Genomic DNA, 15,095 nt, shown 5'->3' with positions numbered 1-15,095 from the left:
TTTATGCGCGCAAATGTGGTATATGCTCGTAAACAGGACACGACAGTCGAAAATGTCCTTCAGCTGATTTGGGTGGCGGTGGTAATCCAGCTCCTGGTGGAAGTTCATCTAATGTGCCCAACTATCAAGGATACACGTAATGTTTTGTTTCAGTAATGTGGTTGTAATAAGTGTATGTACTTGTTTATGTTGCAAAATGTATCAAATAAAATTATGTTTCCATTGTTGTTAAATCTTATTGATATTTAACATTATCAGTGGAGTAAATTAATGAATTTCTCCCTCCCATTCATGTTATCAAAAATAGTATTGGATTAAAAAATCAAACTTATTACGTTGACTTTCGAATTTCAATCTAAAATTATTAGAAAACTACACTATCGGAGGAGGAAGATGTTTGATAATTATGTGAATATATATATATATATATATATATATATATATAGAATTAGTCCTAGTCCCGTATGTAATAAGATAGCGCGGGTAAATACTACGTTATGTGTGTTGTCTTGTTGACCTGAAAAGTTGACCGCCTGCAAAAGCTGTATTGTACCCGAAAGAATCTTTAACACGCGAAGCATAGAGTGGTTAAATACTACGTTATGTGTGTTGTCTTGTTGACATGAAAAGTTACCCGCCTGCAAAAGCTGTATTGTACGCGAAAGAATCTTTAACACGCGAAGCATAGCGCGATTAAATACTACGTTATGTGTATTGCTTTGCCTATAAAATAATTAGCGCATTTTAGTTATTATCTGCGCTTAACCAAAACAAATAGCAAAACTTTCCATAAAAGCAGTTTTTTTTTGCATTAACAAATGTCTGGATGCAATTATGTACCAATGTGCTATTGTGGCAAACACTGTATGGTGAAGGATTGTTGGTCTGATGGTCATGTTGGGCGCAGATACTGGATGTGTGTAAACAGGTTTGGAGGCAATGACGAAAATTATTGCAATTTTGAGGTATGGCTTGATGAACCCATTAAACAGGAATGCTACAAACGATCTTTGCAGTATACTTGGGATATGAACTGTGAATACCAATGCCGTGAGTCTGAAATGAAATGAGAAATTGCGGCATTGCAGGAGAAACTAAAAGAGGCGAAAGAAGAAAAAAATAGTCTAGAAGAGAAATTAAAGTGGTTGGAGCAGAGAATACTAGGAGAAATTAAAGTGTCATGTATTTTCATTAGTTGTACTGAATTTAAATTATGTTAAGTTGCTATGTTTGTGTTTGTGTTGTAGTATTAAAATAATGAATAACCGAGAAAAATAAAAACATAATGCGCATATAATGTAAACAATAAAAATTGTTGCTATTATTTACATAAAATATAAATTAAAAAATCAATGCGTCCCACAGCCTGTGTGCTTCAATGCAACCGCTGGCCTGAGGCACCTCCCATCCCGCCTGACTATGCTATCAGGATCATCCTCATCACGTTGCCTCTTTATCGGAGGATGCGCTGCAGCATGATCGTCATTATGGGTTCCGGACTCGATGTGTTAGTTTTATTAATTTATATATAGTTTTATTATTTTACATGTTTTATTTTATACGTTTGTTTGTTACTCACTTATTTTTGACTATAATAAAATTAAATAATTAATTTTTATAATTATACAAGATTTAATTATTAAATATTCACAAATGGGTTCCGGGTTCGATATTTAAGGCCCAGTAGCACCAAGATATCCGGAAAATATTATTGTTTTCTCATATTATTTTCTTACGATCGTTGACTAGAATTAGACAGAGTTTATGTTTGATCTATCAGCTATTTTGACGTATTTTTGGGTATAAGAGATACTTAAATAATTAATTTCAATAACTACAAGGATACTACGCTAAAATGCACTACATTTTACTACGCTAAAATGGCACTATATTAATAGTCTTTAAGAAAATAAATAATCTAAACCAGATAAAAATAACAAATATATTTAATCACAAAACATTCAAGAAAATACATATACAACAGTAAAAAGTAATTTATTAACATTTTTTTAAACAAATAATAATGATTTCTCAATTTTTATATTTTTTAGCACACTAATATCTTAGTCCGGATAAAAATAACATACTAGTTTAATCGCAAAAAAATACAAAACAATATAGAACACATTTAAAACAACTAATATGCATTTTTATACGAGTTTTGACAAAAACTAAATCGGAATACCTCGATTTATGTTTTTGGAAAGTTGAACATTTGAATCCGAAACGAGCAACCCACACCGAGAGAAGGCTTAGCTAGGATGTGTGACCAATAATCTTTACTTTTTGTGGGACGGGTGGGGTCCACTCGAGTTTTTTTGAGTCGTTAATGGGGGGAGGGGAGGGGGGACCGCTGCTTTGATTTTAAAATGGGGGGAATGGGGGTTGCTTCTGTAACAGGGGAAGGGGAAGGGACGGGTATTTGAAGGGGTATAGGCTGTTTATTAAGGCGCTATACATATAGCGCCTTAATAAACTGTGCTATACCTGGACGTCTAATCAACTTCATATATAGCGCCCTTTAAAAGGGCGCTATATATAGTTTCGTCACAATATTTTTTTTCCACTCATTTTGGTCATTTGAGTCCAAAAAGATCATATTTAAGTTCCGAAATCTTAAGTTTCTTCCCATTCAGTGTTAAAAGAGGAGATGTCTTTTATCATATTTGTACCTCTTCCTCTGTGAAGAATTATGGAGTATTTCCTAGACTAGCATGGAATTAAATTGTTTATAAGCTTTTCTAGTCTATTATTTAGGGTATGCTCTTCTTGACCATGCCGTATTCATAATATCTAAGTAATTTAACTTTAGTAATTAAAAATTAAAAATGAGAATACATATATGTACAAAAAATATATGTCATATATTTATTAGTTTAATATAGATATCACATACGAATATTAAATAATTAAGTAAGTGGAAGAGAGGAAGAGGCAGGGTGAAATGGATAGAACGTAGAAGAAGAGTATCAGGCAAAGAAGCTGCTCAATTGGAACTCAAACACTAATTTGAATCTTAACTTATATAATTTTTTTAGGGGTGTTTGGTCACTGGAATTTGAATCTTAATATTGATATAAAATTTGAAATTATATTTTTTTGGTTATGAGTATTAATTAATATCGGTATAAGGTTTATATTATCTTGGAATATTATTATCCCAAATTGGAGCTTTTGTTAGAACTTAGAACCAAACTATCCCTTAGGGGTAAAATCGAATTCAGGATTTGATTGAGCATCCAACACGATAATTTGGGATCTAGAGATGGTGATAAAATCCCGGAGATCGGTTCCTGCCTTACCAAATTAGCCATCGAAACCACCAGACTTGCCTTCAGATTTATCGAGGTCACAACCGGTCCTGATCATAACGGTCTCAAGAAATATATTTCCAACTTATCCGACAGGGTTCTGAAATTCCCGCAACTAACCAGACATTACGGTGAAAATTACGGAACATACAAAAAAAGGGGCCAACGGTCAACAAATCAAAGACCTTTTTTTACCTTTTATGGAATAATAGAATAATACCTTAAAAGTAGGTTCCTCTAATATATAAAGGGAGTCTTACAATTCATGAAACATATTGTAACATATACTCATAAACAATACATGACCGCTACTCTTCTAGTTCTAATTCTTTTGTGCTTTGTTGTCAATAAAAGTATTTTCGGCCTGAGGGCGGCCAGCTTTCCTAGGCTGAAATTGTCCAATTCGCGTGGTTTGCAGTTAGTTTACCGTTATTTATTTCAACTGCTATCTAATTTATCTTTCCGTATCAAATTTATCCGCATATCCTTTAAACCACTAACAAATTTAATTGTTATCCGAGTTTGAGGGTAAATAATTTGGCGCCCACCGTGAGGCCAAGGATAATAGCAGAAATTTGATACGAATCACCATAACACACTCCATTTTACACTTGTTCTTTAAAGTATTTCTGATTTCATGTCATGTTCGAAATGTCAAACCCACAGATAGACACAGAACCCGACCACCATGGCAGAAGCAACAATGCAGCTCTCGGTAACGAGGAAACACCGTTCAATCTTGGTAGAATCCCGGTGGTGGTTCCCAACAACGCCTGTTCGCATATGGCCATCGACACAAACCAGCCCACTGACCTCGGAAACAGTATACGCAGGGAAGTCCGTTCGATTGTCCAAAACATTCATGACGACAAAAATGATTGAATCAACCTACGTATTATCTTCGAAATGCTACAGGCTCAACAGACAACGATAGCTCAACTGCAAAACCAAGATCGATCACTGAGAAGGAATGAACCTCGAGCTCCCCCGGGAAGCTATCCACAGAAACGAACCGATCTCAGAAAGAAAGAGCGAGAGTGAATTAGGGACTAACTGATAAGTGGGGATTTTAACCTATTATTTGCTCTATTTTACTTGTGTTTTAGGCCAAAAATATTTGAAGGTATTCCCGAAAACTAATGAAATATGCTTGCTTGCAGGAATTGTTCAAAATGAGCCAAAGGAATCAAAATCAACTCACAAAGGAGTCAAAAGCTGAACAATAACCAAGGCTGGGCAAAGAGGTCTGAAGCGCGAACTGCACAAATATTATGCAGCCGCAAAAGCCATGATGCGGCCGCGATCAAAATTACGCGGTCCGCGAGAGGGAGATCCAGAGAGTGATTTTTGGGCTAAATGATGAGCGTGAACCGCACCAGAAATATGTGGCCGCGAAAGTCCCTTCGTGGCCGCGATTGAAATTACGCGGACCGCAATTACGGAGATTCAGAGAGCTGACAACTTGAGCAAAAGTGAGAAGTGCGGACCACACCAGAATTGTGCGGCAGCAGAATTTCTTGTGCGGTCGCGATCGAAATTATGCGGTCTGCAAAATGAAGAACCAGAGATAGATCCAAAGGAGAAGAACGCAGACCGCATCAGAATTATGCGGCCGCGAAAGCAAAAGTGCGGCCACACTCAGAATTACGCGGCCGCACAACCTTCGCAGGGGCATTTTTGTCTGATATTTTCAGCTCAGTATAAATAGAACGTTTTGTCATTTTTAGGGTATGTCAAGTTATGTTATGTTCTATATACGACTGACTTTTTGGTTTTTGGAGGTTTTGTACTAGATTCACTTTTTAACATTAGACTTTCATTCCATAAATTAATATCATGGATTTTATCTCCATTTCATCTTTAATTTTTGTTATTTCCATGAGTAGCTAAACCCATAGATAGGGTTGTGACCCAACCCTAGTGTGAGTATTTAATGGGTGTTTGATTTTAGGGCTTGAATGTGAATGAGTTAGTGATATTTAGCCTAGTTCTTGCTATAACTCAAGAATTAATGGTTGCAAACATTGATTCATTCCTTTATGACTTAGTCTCTACTTGAGAAAGCGGGACTAAGTCTAGAAAAACTAGGCTAACAAGCAATTGGGATGAACTCAAGAAATTGATAGCCCCAATTAAAGGGTTAAACCTAGAGATAGTAATACCCAACTCGAGCAAATATCATTTGATTTGCATGAATACCCATTTAGACTTGAGAAAGCTAAATTGGGTAAAATCACTCAAACTACCGAGAGGTATAGACTATAGAGTGAGTACCCGGGTGTGATAGCTATATCACAATCCCAACTAATCAAGCTTGTCCTAGATTTTTCTACCCGTTAGATATCCACCTAGGTAGAAGTCACTACCCTAGTCTCTTTAAACATTTGAAAAAATTACAACAAAAATATTGTCCCTAGTTTCAATTATTGCAATCTTTAGAGTAAAGTTAAAAATAGAAAAACCAATCAAGTTTGTGGAAGTGAAATTAAAGCCAAAACTTGAAAGTAACTTATATATACACCTAATCTCATATTCTAACTCCCTGTGGATTCGATCCCGACCTTTGTTGGGTTTATTATTGCATCGACCGCCTCACTACTAAATTGTGGTGTAGGTTTGGAAGAGATCAATTTTTGGCGTCGTTGTCGTGGAGTTAAACAGATTTAGCTATATATCTAGGTATTTGTATGTTTTGTTTTTCTTTCCTTCTGAAGCACCAATTTTCTTTGTGAATTGCTTTAGGTACAAAATATCCCTTAACAATGAGCCCCCCCAGAAATTTACCATTGGGGGAGGAGGTAGATGACGATCAAGTGGATGAGGTTCATCCCGAGCCTCAAGTAAACAGGTGAGGCCGACCGCCTCCATAAAGGGCAGCGCACCAGGTGTTGCCGAATGAGGGCTATGCAAGTGCAATAGTCCGGTCCCGGATTAGGGCGGGCAATTTCCAAATTACCAACGTGATGCTTACACTGCTTGAGAATCGGGGTTTCTTCACCGGAGCTCCACACCAAAATGCCTACAAGCACCTCAAAGGATTCGTTGATACTTGTTAGGGGAGCAAGCAAACAAATGTCACAGAGGATGCCCTGCGGTTAAGGCTATTTCCCTTTTCTCTACGGGGAAAGGCTTTGGACTGGTTAGAGATATTGCCCAATCATTCCATCCACAATTGGGATGAGTTGGCCGAGAAATTCATTGCCAAATTCTTCTCTCCGAGGCACATGGCTACACTAAGGGATGAAATTTTACCTTTCAAACAAGAACCCAATGAGCCATTGCATGAGATTTGAGAAAGGTATCGCACCATGGTCAAAGAATGCCCGAACAATGATATGACCGAGGCCATGATCCAATAGACCTTCAACAGGGCGATCAACACAACAAATCAGTGTATGGTAAATCAACTCGCTGGGGGTAACTTCATGAACACGCCTTATTCTGAAGCTTGTGAAATCTTGGATGAGATGGCGGACACCTCTTCAACATGGCAAAGTAGAGCCAATGTTCCTCAGGGTGACCCAAATGTTATTCACCTACACAAGGAGTTACATAATCATGGACAAGCTATTGCGGAGTTGACAACCACCATGAACCAATTGGCCAAGGCTCAGCTTCAATAGGTTCAAGGGTCGAAACAAGTGAATGCTATGGAAGGGGTGAACGTGATGGTAAACAAGAGACGACAACGAGGTCAACAAGTACAAAACCATCCAGAACAATTTGAGCAAAGTAATAGTGGGTATAATCAAGATGATTCATATGATGAGCAATATGAAGAGGTTCAATATGTCAACAATTATCAAGGTCAAAGAAGCAATGCTCCAAATCAACAACAATGGAGATCACAAGAAAACCAAGGAAACTGGAACAACCAAGGCCACCAAGGAAATTGGAGCAGTGGTAACAACAATAATCAAAGAAATTGGGGTAATCAAGGTATTCAAGGCAATTGGGGAGGAAATAATCAAGGTAATTGGGGTGAAAACAATCAAAGAAATTGGGGGAACAACAATAATCAAGGGGTTTGGAATAATAACAATCAAGGAAATCGGGGGTCAAGTTTTCAGAGGTCCCCGATGTATCAACAACCAAACAACCCGCCTCCATATCCGTCTTAAGGTCCTAGTTCTTCTAATAGTGAAATGGGATGGATTGAAAACATGTTTAAGTAGATAATTTAGAAAAATGCCGACTCCGATACCCAATTAACCTCCCATAACACTTCTATCCGCAACTTGGAGGTGCAAATTGGCCAGAATTTTCAAGCTTTAAATACTCACCCAAAGGGGGAACTACTTAGTGATACAGTGGTGAACCCAAAAGGTTGAAATACGGGGCATACAATGGCCGTAACAACAAGAAGTGGGAGCGGTGGAGTTGCTAGTACCTCAAACCAAAGAAGACATGTGGGTGATGATGTGTTGGTACAAGATGATGATGGGCCAAGCCATGATGTTCAAGCTAATGAAGAAGCAAGGATTGATATTGATGAAAATGTGGAGGAGACGCAAGAAGAAGTGAACCCGTCTAGGGAGCACATGACTGACACGCCGGAACCGGTAGTGCCAAAGGCTAAGGTACCAATGCCAAGGTCTCCTCCTCCATACCTTCAAAGACTTGAAAATCAAAATAATGAGAATCAATTCAAGAAATTCATTGATATGATAAAATGTTTGTCCATAAATGTGCCTTTGGTTGAAGCCTTAGAACAAATGCCGGGATATGCCAAGTTCATAAGAAGAGATCAATGAACTGTGAAATGATCAAAATGACTGATCAAGTGAGTGCTATGGTGCACTCCATGGCTCCAAAGTTGGAAGACCCCGGTGCTTTCACAATCCTGTGCACTATTAGGAGTGCCAATTTCGCCAAAGCTCTATGTGATTTGGGGGCAAACATTAACTTGATGCCCTATTATGTGTTCAAAACGTTGGGGATTGGGCAACCAAGACCCACATCCATGAGGTTGCAAATGGCGTATCGGATAATGAAAAGGCCATTGGGGATAATTGATGACGTGTTAGTTAGGGTCGACAAGTTCATCCTTCCCGCAAATTTTGTGATACTTGACTGTGAGGTTGACTATGAGGTGCCAATCATTATGGGGAGACCTTTCCTTGCTACAGGGAAGGACTTAGTTGATGTGGAAGCTGGAGAGCTCACCTTCAGGGTAGACGATGAAAACATGGTGTTATATGTTTGTAAATCAATGAGCCAGCCAAATAGCAACAAAGTGTGCTCGGTCGTGGACCTTGTGACCGAAGTTCTTGTTTATGACACAAGTGCTATGATAAATGTGGAAGATACCTTGGAAATTGTGTTGTTGAATCATGATGAGGATGAGAAGGAAAGCTTTGTAGAATGTGTCAATGCTTTGCAAGTAATGGGATCATATACTCATAAGCCCAGAAAACTTTCCTTGGATCTCGAAAACCGGAAGACTCCACCAACAAAGCCCTCAATCAAGGAACCTCCCACCTTGGATTTAAAGCCTTTGCCTTCGCACCTCAGGTATGAGTTTCTAGGCCCTTGTTCTACTTTACCTGTTATTATTTCCCCGTGCTTAACTAACGTGCAGGTAGATGCCACCTTTGCAGTGCTTCAAAGGAGGAAGAAAGCAATAGGTTGGACATTGACGGATTTTCAGGGTATAAGCCCCGCCTTTTGCATGCACAAAATCAATTTGGATGAGGATGCCAAACCCTCCGTAGAACATCAAAGACGATTGAATGAGGCCATGCAAGAGGTAGTAAATAAAGAGATCATCAAGTGGTTGGATGCCGGGGTGGTTTACCCCATTTCCGATAGTTAGTGGACCTCACCGGTGCAATATGTCCCAAAGAAAGGAGGCATGACTGTGATCACAAATGACAAAAATGAATTGATCCCCACAATAACTGTCATCGGGTGGAAAGTATGCATGGATTATAGAAAACTCAACAACGTTACGCGAAAAGACCATTTTCCGCTTCCATTTCTTGATCAAATGTTGGATATGTTAGCCGGACGTGCGTATTATTGCTTCTTGGATGGATATTCCGGATATAACCAGATTCTTATTGCACCTGAAGACTAAGAGAAGACCACCTTCACTTGTCCATATGGCACTTTCGCATTCTCGCGGATGCTATTCGGGTTATGCAATGTACCAACAACTTTTCAGCGGTGTATGATGTCCATCTTCACTGATATGGTGGAGGACTTTCTCGAGGTTTTCATGGATGATTTCTCTGCCATGGGGGATTCTTTTGAAGAGTGCTTAGATAACTTGGATAAGGTATTGGCACGTTGTGAAGAAATTAACTTGGTGCTGAATTGGGATAAGTGTCACTTTATGGTCAACGAGGGCATTGTCCTCGGTCACATGATTTCCAAGAATGGTATTGAGGTTGATAAAGCAAAAATTGAAGTGATATCCAAACTCCCTCCCCCTACTTCCGTAAAGGGAGTGAGAAGTTTTCTAGGTCATGCAGGGTTTTACCGCCGATTCATCAAGGACTTTTCTAATATGGTAAACCCCTTGTGCAAACTCTTGGAGAAAGGTACCAAGTTAATTTTCAATGAAGATTATATGAAGGCATTTGAACTACTAAAGTATAAGTTGACTACCACTCCTATTATCACCGTGCCAAATTGGAGCTTACCATTTGAGCTCATGTGCGATGCAAGCGATGTGGCGGTTGGTGCGGTATTGGGGCAACGAATTAATAAGATCTTTCATCCAGTATACTATGCTAACAAGACCATGAACGAGGGATGCCATGGTTTGCCGATGTGGCCAATTATCTTGTGAGCGGCATTGTTCCGAATGAGTTCTCCTCAAACCAAAGGAAGAAGCTCAAACGGGATTGCCTGGACTACTATTGGGATGCGCCATATCTCTTCAAAATTTGCACGGATGGTGTTATCCAGAGATATGCTCCAGAAGAAGAGCAATTGGGTATTCTGGAAGCTTGCCATTCTTCGCCCTATGGTGGTCACCATGTGGAGCGAGAACTGCTACAAAGGTCCTAAGCTGTGGATTCTATTGGCCTACCTTGTACAAAGATGCTAGCGAGCTCTTTACGTATTGTGATGAATGCTAAAGGGCCGGTGGGATCTCCAATAAAAATGATATGCCTCTCACCACCATCCCGGAGATTGATATTTTTGATGTTTGGGGCATTTATTTTATGGGTCCGTTTGTGAGCTCATGTGGGAACACCTATATATTGGTAGCTGTGGATTACATTTCCAAATGGGCTGAAGCCGTGGGTTTGCCCAACAATGAAGCTCGGAGTGTATTAGCTTTCTTGAAGAAGAACATATTCACAAGGTGTGGTACTCCAAGGGCCATCATTAGTGATGGGGTTCACATTTTTGCAACAAAGCCTTTGACACTTTACTCGCCAAGTATGGTGTCACTCACAAGGTGTCAACGCCCTATCACCCCCAGGCAAGTGGACAGGTTGAAGTCTCCAACAGGTAGATCAAGAGTATTCTATCCAAGACTGTCAATGCAAATCAGACTGATTGGTCAAGGAAACTTGTCGATGCTCTTTGGTCCTATAGAACATCTTACAAGACTCCAATTGGTATGTCTCTGTATCGGTTGGTGTTTGGGAAAGCATGTCACCTTCCGGTTGAATTAGAGCATAAGGCCATGTGGGCGTTGAAGAAATTGAACCTTGAATGGGATGTAGCTGCCAATCTTCAGGTGGAGCAATTGAATGAACTTGATGAGTTCCGGTTCCATGCTTACTCCAGTTCGTCCTTGTATAAGGACAAGATGAAGTACCTACATGATAAGTACATTCGGAACAAAGAATTCAAAGAAGGTGACCTTGTTCTTTTATTCAACTCTCGGTTACGGATGCTTCCGGAAAAGCTTAAATCAAAGTGGAGTGGTCCTTTTGAAGTGGTACATGTGACTCCTTTTGGTACTCTTGATTTGAAAAATAAGAATGGTGAGATTTTTAGAGTGAATGGGAACCGGGTGAAGCACTACCTTGGTAAGGTTGATGATGACCACGTTGTGGCATTACTCCATTTCAAATAAATGATGGTAACATGCGTCGTGCTGTGACGTTAAATCGGGTGCTTCTTGGGAGGAAACCCATGAATTTTTCTTTCTTACGATTTTCTTGTTAGATTAGGCATTGTTTTGGACTAACTGGTTGCGAAGTGTATGCAGGAATTGGGTGTGCAGTTCAGAAAATAGACAAGATAAAAATTGGCCAAGTAGTGAAATTGTGCGGACCGTGCCAGAATTATGCGGCCGCATATTTCTGTGTGTGGTCGCACAATTGAAAGATGGAAAATGCCAACTCTCTGAAGTTTGGCGTGACAAAATCCCTTAAGGATTCGCGGCCGGATCAAAATTTTGCGGACCACACAGATTGTGCGGCCGCAGCCATTTATATGCGGACCACGTCACGAAATCAACTTCCGAGTTAGAAAAGGTAAAGAGTGCGGACTGCGCAAAAATTGTGCGTCCGCACTCAGGTAAGTCGGTGGGCCATAGTATAAATAGGAGTTTTTGAGATTATTCAGACTTTACACTCTCTGACCTCTCAAGCACAGTGCACTCTTTCTTATTTTCAATCTCATCCCATACTCATCAATTGTTGATTTCCTACTACATTTCATTACTGGTATGTTAATTTAAATGAATTAATTTCATCCTTTTCTTTTCTTTCCTCCTTGTTGTAGTTTTCTTTTTATCTAGGGTTAAATTCTTGCCAAAAATGTCAAATTGATGCTTAATTCTTGTTTAAAAGCATGTGGGTAGTGTTTGAATGCATAATGGGGTCTGCGGTTAGTAGCCTTTATTATTCAATTGCCACAAATCATGCCAAATTAGTGAAAACCCTAGTATTAATCGTACCTCAGTGCCGCTCTGATTTGAATTTTGCGGCCGCACACATTTTTGTGCGGTCCGCGCTAGGGTATGCGGTCGCATACAAAATTGTGCGGTCCGCGATACCCTAGGTTGAAGGCACTTGTCATTGCTAAACTTGTGCAGCCGCACTCAATTTTGTGTGGTCCGCATTTGGTTTTCGCGGCCGCACTCAATTTTGTGCGGTCTGCACAATTAAACTTCAGAGACCCAACAAATCGATTATGCAGTCGCACTCAATTTTGTGTGGTCCGCGATGGGTTTTCGCGGCCGCACTCACAAGTATGCGGTCCGCGCTGAGGTAACTTCAGAGAACCAGTAGTCTGAACCTGGGATTTTTGCGACCGCACTCAATTTTGTGCGGTCCACGATGGGTTTTCACGGCCGCAATAATTTTTGTGCGGTCCGCGATGGGCAGTATGCGGCGACACTCAATTGTATGCGGTCTGCGCTTCCCTGTTATGAGAAGCAATGTCTTTCTTTCCAACTATAATTCAATAACACATGTTGAATCCTAATTTTAATTGACTTTCACTACTTGTTTGTTGCAAACAATGGTGCATTCACGTGGTCGAGGTGATGCTTCCAAAGGGAGGGAAGAATCCTCCCGAGGCCGGGGTAGCGGAAAGCATAACATGCCACTATCAGTCTAGAAAGTCTTAGGAAAAAAGTCTACTATCAGTAGACCACCTTCGGAATCCTCAGACACCAGTGAATACCTCCCATCCCGGGAAATGTCTAAGGGAGATTCTGTACAACCACAGCCGGGGGCACAATCACAATAATTCCCCGATAGACTCCGTTTAGTCGATGAACCTACCTCCTCCTCTAGTTCTTCTGATGGCTCAAAGGGAGGTAGTCAGGCATCTGGACCACCTGCCACAACAGCTATAACACCCACCACAACAGCTACAACACCCGCCACAACAGCTACCCCAATCAATTTAGATGATGATTATGAGGTTCCGGATGACGGGAGAGGGGGTGACACAATCATGGGAGGTCTGGCTAGATCAAAAAGGTCGGAGGTGTGGGCTGATAGATTTGTAAATGAAAAGACGTATGGAAAATTTTGGGAATGGTGGCCCAAAAGGTCACTCACTCTTGAGCGACAATTCATAACTAAAGACCTAAGCTAGCATAATCTGAATATCCTATGGCAATTTACAGAGAGAAAAAGATGGAAATAGTTCACCTGCCGGATGCATGATGCAAATGAATACCTTGTCAAGGCATTTTTTGCCAATGCTACCCATATCCAAAAGGGTACAAAGGTGACGAAGGTCCGAAACTTGAAAATCCGGTTTGATGGCCATACACTGAACACATATGTAGGGTTTGAGGATGTCGAGGCAGTGCAATACCTGGAGAAGCTAGCCTTGGGTGATGCAGTTCGCCCATGGCTAGCTGATATACTTGCTATTCAAGATACAACACCTGCATGGCTCACAACAGGAGTTCAAATTATCAGAGTCACCCTTAACTTTGAAGCAAAAGGGTGAGCAACATTCGTGTGTAGCCGTCTTGACCCGTGCCAGCATAAGAATGTCCTTCCACTCCCCCGGGCAGTATTGGTAGATTCCATTATGGCCGGCTATCCTATTAATGTGGGAAACTTAATGTCCTACAACATCTCCAATGCAGTCCAGGAAGAAGAGAGATCGTATCCCTACCCCAACTTCCTCATAGAGTATTTCCAAGACCAAGGGGTAGAGCCGAGACATTTTGATGTGGAGGTGAAGGCTAAAAAGCCTTTCTCATGGTACCACCTCCAGGGAGTGGACAACCCTAAATTCAGGGGTAAAGCCACTACCTCCACTGGCCAGTCTAAAGAGCCAGGGGTAGTGGCCACCGTGTCAGTTGTCGAGCCCTCCACAACGGCCTATACTTCTGCCGTAACAGCTGCCATGCCTCTTCCTCCCTCCGGACCTTCCATATCATTGCCACTGTCAGTGCCCACATCTTCTATATACCCTCAGACTACACTGCGGGTTTCACAGACACTATCCAGTCTGAACAAATGGATGCAGGCAACTACCACAAAGCTGACTGCCATATCCAGTGCAGTGGTAGCACAGTATTCAGCCTATCAGAGCTTCAGGTACCTCCATCAGTGGAGGACTCTTTGAAGAAGATTCTGGACAACCAGAAGAAGATTCTGGATGACCAGAAGAAGATTCGTGAGACTTTTGATATACATGGGAGGATTATCAATGATTTAGGGAAGCAAGTGAAGAAGATGCGTAAGACTCAGGCATCTAAGGAGTCGGTGGAGAATTTGAGCAAAGAGGTTGAGAAGATTGCTTCTGCTGGTGATATCCCACTAGACCTGCTCATGGAGGAGACATTCCCATCAGCACATGCAGCAGTGCTCGAGGCATCAAATACAACAATCGGCCAGTCTGAAGAGCCGGCTACCACTGCACACACGGCTACAGAGCTGATTTAGATGCTTAGCAACCCCATAGTCCCCCAGTCAGAGGATGTGGAGATCCAGTTAGAGGATACAGATGGTTCTGATGACCCGATGCAGACATAGACCACATAGGGAGTTTTCTCTACTCTCTATCCCCCTTTCCTGTTCTTATTCGTTATAAGCATTGAGGACAATGCTATTTTTCATTTGGGGGTGGTCCATTTTGATTTGATGACATTTGGTATGTAATAACCATTATACTATTTTTCTTTATCTTTACTTTTATCGTTATTGATCTTTATTTTCACTTTTGGTATGTATATATTCTCACTATTCGACATATATATTCCTTCCCATTATGTATATATTCGCTTTACTTCATTTTGTACATTTTCAGTCTACTTTCTTTTTAAGTTGTTAGCTTCTTTTTACTTTTTATGTGAGCAATAAGCCTTTGGTTTTCTTAATGCTATGGTTCTTTCCAAAG

The sequence above is a fragment of the Nicotiana tomentosiformis genome, chromosome 12, assembly GCF_000390325.3.
Source record: "Nicotiana tomentosiformis chromosome 12, ASM39032v3, whole genome shotgun sequence".
Taxonomy (NCBI): domain Eukaryota; kingdom Viridiplantae; phylum Streptophyta; class Magnoliopsida; order Solanales; family Solanaceae; genus Nicotiana; species Nicotiana tomentosiformis.
This window is presented reverse-complemented; position numbering follows the sequence as displayed.